This window comes from Triticum aestivum, chromosome 4B (genome assembly GCF_018294505.1).
Source record: "Triticum aestivum cultivar Chinese Spring chromosome 4B, IWGSC CS RefSeq v2.1, whole genome shotgun sequence".
NCBI classification, from domain to species: Eukaryota; Viridiplantae; Streptophyta; class Magnoliopsida; order Poales; family Poaceae; genus Triticum; species Triticum aestivum.
In genome coordinates, this window is record NC_057804.1 from 465,040,133 (window position 1) to 465,049,335 (window position 9,203).

Genomic DNA, 9,203 nt, shown 5'->3' on the forward strand with positions numbered 1-9,203 from the left:
GAAACTATGAAACAACTATGTCTTCGCACTCCATAGTCTTCATGCGATGTCTTCTCATGTCATAGTCTTCATTGTGAATATTTTCACAGACCACCATTGTCTTCAATGTCTTCACACATTTTTAGGGGTCATCTCTGGTAGGTAAACCGAATCAATATGGGACTACTACCTATGTTATCCTGCAATTCTCACAAACACATTAGTCCCTCAACCAAGTTTGTCGTCAATACTCCAAAACCAACTAGGGGTGGCACTAGATGCACTTACACATCCTGCCATTTTTCTTCTAATTCTCGCCCTTTTTTGCTGCCATCTACTCATGGTCCAACAAGAGAAGCTGTCGGAGATGGCGGTGGTGGAGGATCCGATGATCACGCTCGTGTGAAAGATCAACTTGGAGACAAGGAAAAATTACCGCCTCAAAGTGAAGGCGGCAAAGAAGACGATGCTCAAGAAGCAAAAGGCCGACGGAGGCGGCCGTGCAGGTGGCAGACGTGGTGGATGGAGGAGCCTGGGACGCGGGCCCCCGCTATTGTCGCTGATCGTGTTGCCACCATGTCCAAAGCATTACAAGACCCCATACTACTACAACGCCAAGCAGCTCGGTAGGAAGTCCCTGGTATCCTCCACTGGCAAGTGCCTTCATCGTTGATGTCAATGCGGTGCCATCGCTTTTATCGGATTGTTCATCATTGCAGCTTGACTGGACATCGGTCGTGGAGTAGCTATGTGCCTCCACACCGTTCATTGGTATGCCTAAAGCGGGCGAGCCGGTGTACGATGATGCAGACATGAAGATGTTTGAGATGATCCGTGATGAAGTCGAGGAGGAGGTTTCTATGAGGACGGGTAGGTGGATGACTTGGAGCCCACTAAGGCCGCCTCACACACCCAGTTGGGCTACACCTAGTCCGGCATGTACACCCAGTCCGACATGCAGCCGGGCTACACCCAGCCCGACATAGAAACATAACCACAAAATTGGGCCGCCGGACAGCAGGAGCAAGAGGGGGCAGCGACGATGATGATCCTATTTTTTTTCTTTGAGTTGAACGGCGATGATCATCGTCGTTAAACAAAAAAAGGATCATCATAATTTGCAGAAGGTTGCAAACCATGTAAGCGCACTGGGCATGGACAGACCAGCCTATCAGAGACCCAGTTGAACACGGCTTACTTGGCCTACTAAAGACCCAGTTGAGCACGGTTCAGTTGGCCCATTAGAGACCCAGTAGAAAACGGCTCACTTGGACCAGTGTAGCCCGACCCAATTTCTCTTGGTGTTAGCTCGTCCTTCCCCCAAACCCTACCCCCATGTTCAATGGCGGAGGTGGCGAGCCCGGTGCTAGCGGTTCGACGCCGATGTGTAACTTTCTTCAGAAGCCACCCAAGAATATCCAGAAGCGTCCTACCGCCTCCGTCGGCTCCGATGACGAAGAAGGTAGTGGCGGTGATGATTCCAGGGCCATCGCGGCGACGCGATCTAAGAAGCCGCCATCTACTACCAGCAAGCTCTTCTTCTCCTCTGCCAACAGCTCACACAAGCCACACCGTTTCCAGTTCAAGTCGTCCCAGACGATTCAGTCCTCCACCGACAACCGCGCCACTGCAATGCTCGAGACGGAGACGACATACGACCATGATGCTCGTGCCATCCGCGAGCGACAGCTCAAGCAGGCCAAGGAGTCCCTCAAGAAGAACCCCTCTGCCTCATCCTCCTCCGGGAGCCCTACAAGGGGATCCACGGCTACACGGATCACAAGGCCGACTTCAGGCGGGAGCACAAGGTTTCCGGAGAGAAGGCTGGCGACACGCACGGCCCCCTGCGGTCGTTAGTGCACATACGCCTCTCAACGCGGTTCGACTACCAACCCGACATTTGCAAGGATTATAAGGAGACGGGCTATTGTGGCTACGACGATTCCTGCAAGTTCATGCACGACAAAGGTGACTACAAGTCTGGGTGGCAGCTCGAGAGGGAGTGGGATGAGGCCGAGAAAGCCCACAAACGACGCATAGTGATGCGTGAGTTGGATGTTAGTGATGTCAAGGCAGAGGAGGAAGACAGTGATGACGAGAACGCACTGCCCTTTGCCTGCTTCATATGCAGGGAACCCTTTGTTGACCCGGTAGTCACAAAGTGTAAGCATTATTTCTGCGAGCATTGCGCATTAAAGGTACCCTGCAGTTTCTTCTGATTTTGTGGTGATAATTTTGCCTACTCATCTATGCAATCAATAAGTTTGTCATGTTGAAAATCTAGTTCATTTGCATAGCTATGCTAATAGTTTGTTTGTAACATGGAACCATGATTGTTTGAGTTCTAGTCATTAACTATTGAAACATTAGCACTTGCACAAGACTTCTAATTTTGGAGATATTGCGTATTCAGCTCAATTATATATACATATGAACTTACCCTATTACATAAAGCACCATATGATTATGGATATATGACAATGTGGTGGAAACAAACTTCTGTATCCATACTAGCTGAATGTATTTTCTTTGGACTAGCTGAATGTTTTGTTGGTTCAAGCTTTCAGCCATATGGCCCATATAGCATGCAACATTACATTATATCTAGAATGTCAAATCCAAGTTTATATTTGCTTTGTGAGTTCTTAGAGTTTCCTTCCTATCTATATTTAGCTGTGTGATATGAATGTTTTTAATTGAAATATTAGTTCCGAGAGTACCATGCATGACCGCTTAATAATTGAAATATTATTCAGTTGGTGCACCGTTTCTGTTGGAGTTACAGATCTTTATTTGATTGCATAGGACTATCTTACGACCTGTCCTGCTTGCAAATAATAAATTACATATACAGAGAGATGCCAATGGGGTTCAAAGGGAATATGGAAAATATACTTGATAATAGATAAGTTTTTCCCTTTGATATTGAGGAGCAAGTGCATTCATAGAGCTTGGATAGTTTGATGACTTATTTGTTAGTCTCTACGTTCTAGGAAGTGCATTCACATGTGAGGGAGTCCTGGATTAGGGGGTGTCCGGATAGCCGGACTACCATCATCAGCCGAACTATCATCGGCCGGACTATCATCATCGACCGGACTTCAAGACTATGAAGATACAAGATTGAAGACTTCGCCCCGTGTCCGGATGGGACTTTCCTTGGCGTGGAAGGCAAGCTTGGTGATACGGATATGTAGATCTCCTACTATTGTAACCAACTGTATGTAACCCTAGCCCTCTCCGGTGTCTATATAAACCGGATGGCTCTAGTCCGTAGGACACAACAACAACAACCCTTAAAATCATACCATAGGCTAGCTTCTAGGGTTTAGCCTCCTTGATCTCGTGGTAGATCCACTCTTGTAAACATCCACAATATCAATATCAATCAAGCAGGACGTAGGGTTTTACCTCCATCAAGAGGGCCCAAACCTGGGTAAAACATCGTGTCCCTTGTCTCCTGTTACCATCCGCCTAGACGCACAGTTCGGGACCCCCTACCCAAGATCCGCCGGTTTTGACACCGACAACATGGCTTGCATAGTTAGTCCAGATCTATAGAATGTGAGTAAGGAGTCTGGAAACGTAAATTCTGCACAGACAACCTGTTACATACAATTGGATGCTGCGTGTCACCAGTGCATGGGTCAATTGTAATCGTTTGTGTACAAACCTCTAGGGTTTATCTAACCGCATTGTAACAAACTAACAAAAACATTAGGTGTTCTCTTAGGAAATTTCATCTAGTTACTCAAGAGTTACTGAGTAATTGCACAAAGAAAATAACTCTCGAGGTTTCATAGTTCATAGAATGATAGTTGCTCATATTGCAAATAAAGTTCTGACAATCTACATCTGTTGATTTCGACATCACTCGAAGAACAAGAAATGCTTCGTCTGCAATAAACCGACGCTTGGCATCTTCAATGCAGCGCATGAGATCCGAAAGAAGATTGCTCAGGACAAGAAGCAGCAGGATCTTTGATGACTGTTGCACAATGTAGCTTGTATCATGGAGGATTACTTCTCTTCTATAATTGTATTGTTTGAAAATAAGGGGGAAATATCCAGGAATCAGTTTTGTTACTTTAGCTCTGTGCTAGCTCCTACTCACCATTAGCCACCAAAATCTGAGCTTCTTGTCGCATTGCAAAAGCCTGTGTCATCATGTCGAACTGGTTTTGAATGGATGTGAAGTGTCATTCACATTTACCGCAACTTACAAAATGGATCTTTGCGGAGGTATTATTTGTCTTGACGGACCTTGATTTGCACTACACTTGCACTTGGCAGCGCCATATGTCTGCCTTTGACTGCACTGTCCCAGGTCATCAGTGTGGCACATACTCTCTCCGTCTGGAATTACTGTAGTGACCAGACCTCAAATTGTCGGATCTCTGTGCATCAGTGTCATCCCTGGATCGGTAATGCTGACACACACAATACTCGAGGATTTATAGCAGAGTAGCAATCACGCACTTATTACATCGAATGTCTCAAAAGAGAACTTAATACAATAATATGGCTTAAGGCCATCTAAATACGATAACAGCAGAAGGCTTGGAAGATAAAGTGAGTCCATCAACTCCAATGGCATAGCTGAGTGAAAGACAACGACGTATGGCACCTTACTCGTCATCTGAAAAGTCTGCAACATGAAATGTTGCAGCCCGAAACGGGTCAGCACATGGAATATGCTGGCAATGTAACACATAGAGTAATGAACAGAATAAATGCTATCACTACATGCAATATGGCTGGTGGAAAGCTCTATGGTTACAGTTTTGCATAAAGCTAATTTTTTCCTACAACAAAGGAATACATTTTATTTAACTATCATGGTGGTTGTTAAACATTGAGAAGGTTCCTCCAACTCAATCCCAATTAAACATCATCATTAAACCCAATCAAATTATTTACTTTAGAGTGATGAGATCAACATGATAATCCAAGAACCAGATACTCAAGATGTCCATAACCGGGGACACGGCTAACCATGATTAGTTTGTACACTCCATAGAGGTTTGCACACTTTTCCCCACAAGACTCGATCTCCTTCGTTGTATTTCTCGCACTACATGGTGTTTGAGAAACGGATGACCGAGACACAGTCTTTCAGAAGCATTAACTCTTTACTCTGGGTAGACAGTACCAACCTACATCCCCTACATCTGCTAGTCTACCACTGAAAGAGGTCACACAACATACTCAACTATGCTAGAGCCCATAATAGCTTGTGGCTGCACACAGAAGTTTCTAGCATGAATAATCTTATGATCCCTTTGAGCCTGGGTGGCGGACCTTAGGATGATCACATGGAACCCCGGGATATCCTAGGACAACACTGGATTCTCCATGTGCCCTCAAGCAATCCACCCATATGTGATTTTAAGTAGCCACCTTAAGTTAACCATTAATTAACATCACTCACATCTGTCATGGAAATACACTCACCTAATCCACGTCTACGAGCACAGCATTGCAATATAAGCATAACGTAGAAGTAACTCCCAAAGTTTTGATAATAAACAGGCAATAGGTTCTACCTCACCATCTACTTCCCAAACCCACATGTTATTCAGATCCTAACCATGCAATGTTTGAGGAGTGAATCTAATGCATAAAAACTGGGTAATAAAGGGATATGATCAAAATGTTACTTGCCTTGCTGATGATACGCAAAACCTAGAGACTCGTAGTAGCACGCTTCGCATTCCGGAAATTCTATCGCAAACAAACAATAGCATACATAAGCACTCAACTAAATGCATGGGTAAAACTCAAATAAGAAGATCTAACCATAAAGTTCAAGTGAAGAACTCCGATTTGCAAAAAGAATCAACTCAAACGGAGCAACGAAACTCAAACTACGAAAGAAACAAGATCCAGTTACTAATCTGGACTAAAGTCAAATTTTACAGTACCAAAATCTTATTCAAGTTGGTTAAACAGAAAGAGGGCTTCAAGACGAAGAACTAGGCGCTTGAATCGCCTGATTCCGATAAACGAGCAAAAAGAAAAACTAAAACTAAGATCAGGGCAGAAATCGCAATCGAAAATAATCACGGAAAAACCCTGGAAAAAGAAAAGCTGACGAACAGGCTAACGAATGAACGTTCGCTGTCTGCGGCTATCTAGTGAACATCGTTCATTAAAACGAACGTACAGATGAACATCCACTAAATAACTAAACCAAAAAAATCAAACCGAACTATTCTAAAAAAACAGATCAAGGGTTTTAAAATAAAACCGATCGGTTTTTACCTAAACCGAAAAAACGGCGGATCCGAATCGGATTGGCGGCAGCTCCAGCGACGAGACAGTGTGCTCCGGCGAGGTGAGGCGCTGCGGGGCTGCAGCGGGTGCGGCGCGGGGCATGCGGCGGCGACGGCGCAGGCGGTGGGTGCGGCACGGGGCGGCGCAGGCGGCGTGCAGCAGCGGCGGCGGCTGCGCGTGCTGCTGCTGCTGCGGGTGGCGGGGCGATGTGGGGGTCGAGGCGGCAGCGGCGGCGGTATATAAAGGGGAGGGGGGGTGCTCGGCTTGGGCGAGGGGGCACTGAGGCGGCGGCGGCGTCCCGGACTCCATCGGAGTTCGACTCGGTCACGGCGGCGAGCGCGGGGAGGCGGTGCGTTGCCGGGCCGGCTGGGCTTCGGCCCAGTTCAGTCCGCGGGGAGATTTTTTTAAACAGATTCCACCGAAAAAAATCCTAAATAAATAAAAACCTAAAAATGGCAAAACAAATTTTCACCGTCTAAACAAAATATTTAGAACAGAGTGAACATTTTCTTAGCCTAAAATGCAATTTTTTAAAATATGCAAATTTTTCTAATGCAAATAAAATTGCAATAAAACTCCAAAAATCACTAAAATTGATTTTAACATTTTTCCTCCGATATTTCTTTTATTTTGAAGAAGTCATATTATCGTCTCTCATTTATTTTTTTGATATTGGAAATATGTTAGGAGAGAAAAATAATTAAAACCAAATGATCCTCTTTTCAAAATTTGAGAAAACTCAAATATGAAAATAACGAAATCCCCAACTCTCTCTGTGGGTTCTTGAGTTGCTTAGAATTTCTAGGATCAACCAAAAATGCAATAAAATATGATATGCAATGATGATCTAATATATAACATTCCAAATTGAAAATTTGGGATGTTACAAACCTACCCCCTTAAGATGATTCTCGCCCTCGAGATTCGGGTTGTCTAGAAAATAGGTGTGGGTGGTCCTTCCGTAGGTCTTCCTCTCGTTCCTAGGTTGCTTCCTCGTCGGTATGGTGGCTCCACTGAACTTTGCAAAACTTGATAACCTTGTTGCATGTGACTTGGCTGGTAAACTCAAGAATCTTCACATGTTTCTCCTCTTAGGTCAAATCGCTATCCAGCTAAATTGCTTCTAGTGGCACTGTGTCTCTCAGAGGAATATCGGCCATCTCCATGTGGCACTTTGTAGGACCTTGAGAAGAGGTGTCTAGAGGAGGGGGGGTGATTAGACACTAAGTACCAAAGTTGCAGTTTTTAGCCCTTTTAAATTTGAGTGGAGTTTAGGCACAAGTTCAACATTCACAACACATAGCAAGCAAGCATGCAAAGAGTATATGAGCAGCGGAAAGTAAAGCATGCAACTTGCAAGAATGTAAAGGGAAGGGTTTTGGAGGATTCAAACGCAATTGGAGACACGGATGTTTTTGGCGTGGTTCCGATAGGTGGTGCTATCGTACATCCACGTTGATGGAGACTTCAACCCACGAAGGGTAACGGTTGCGCGAGTCCACGGAGGGCTCCACCCAAGAAGGGTCCACGAAGAAGCAACCTTGTCTATCCCACCATGGCCGTCGCCCACGAAGGACTTGCCTCACAAGCGGTAGATCTTCACGAAGTAGGGGATCTCCTTGCCCTTACAAACTCCTTGGTTCAACTCCACAATCTTGTCGGAGGCTCCCAAGTGACACCTAGACAATCTAGGAGACACCACTCTCCAAGAAGTAACAAATGGTGCGTTGATGATGAACTCCTTGCTCTTGTGCTTCAAATGATAGTCTCCCCAACACTCAACTCTCTCTCATAGGATTTGGATCTGGTGGAAAGAGGATTTGAGTGGAAAGCAACTTGGGGAAGGCTAGAGATCAAGATTCATATGGTAGGAATGGAATATCTTGGCCTCAACACATGAGTAGGTAGTTCTCTCTCAGAAATAGGATGCCGGAAGTGTAGGTTTAGTTTGATGGCTCTCTCCACGAATGAAGAGGAGGTGCAGGGGTATATATAGGCTCCACACAAAATCTAACCGTTACACACAACTTGCCAAACTCGGTGGGACCGAATTGAGAAACTCGGTTAGACCGATTTAGCAAATAATGTGACCGTTAGGGTTTTCGGTGGGACCGAAATGCAACTCGGTAGGACCGATTTGATTAGGGTTAGGGCATAACGTAATCTCGGTGAGACCGATTTTGGTAATAAGCTAACCAGAGAGTTGGTCAGGCAAACTCGGTGGGACCGATTATCAAACTCGGTGGGACCGATTTTGGTAATGAGTCAACCAGAAAGCTTGCATTGTAATCTCGGTATTACCGATTGCTCAAACTCGGTGAGACCGATTTTGATAATGGACATACACAGAGAGATTACAATCCCATCTCGGTGAGACTGAGATCCCTATCGGTGAGACCGATTTGCCTAGGGTTTGTGGCAGTGGCTAAGACATCCAAACTCGGTGACACCGGATAGAAAGAATTAGTGGGGCCGAGTTTGACTTTAGGTTTAGGACAAATGTGTGGAAGTGGGAAAGCAGTTGAGGGTATTTGGAGCATATCACTAAGCACTTGAAGCAAGAGGCTCATTAAGCAACACCTCATCCCTCCTAGATAGTATTGGCTTTTCCTATAGACTCAATGTGATCTTGGATCACTAAAATGTAAAATGAAGAGTCTTGAGCTTGAAGCTTGAGCTAATCCTTTGTCCTTAGCATCTTGAAGGAGTTCCCACATCCTTTAGTCCATGCCACTCCATTGTTGAACTTATCTGAAATATACTAGATAAAAGTGTTAGTCCAACAAGAGATATGTTGGCATTAATTACCACAACCACCTAGGGAGCACTTGTGCTTTCAATCTCCCCCTTTTTGGTAATTGATGACAACATACATCAAAGCTTTAGATAAAGATATGAAGAATAGCACGTAAAGCTTTGGAAAGACATGTAACAAGCATAGGCTCCCC

General features: G+C 44.9%; 1 pseudogene; it reads left to right on the plus strand.

The window, feature by feature from the left end:
• Positions 1-501: 501 nt before the first annotated feature.
• LOC123094994 (zinc finger CCCH domain-containing protein 15-like) lies at positions 502-3,964 on the plus strand (annotated as a pseudogene).
• The last annotated feature ends 5,239 nt before the right edge of the window (positions 3,965-9,203 follow it).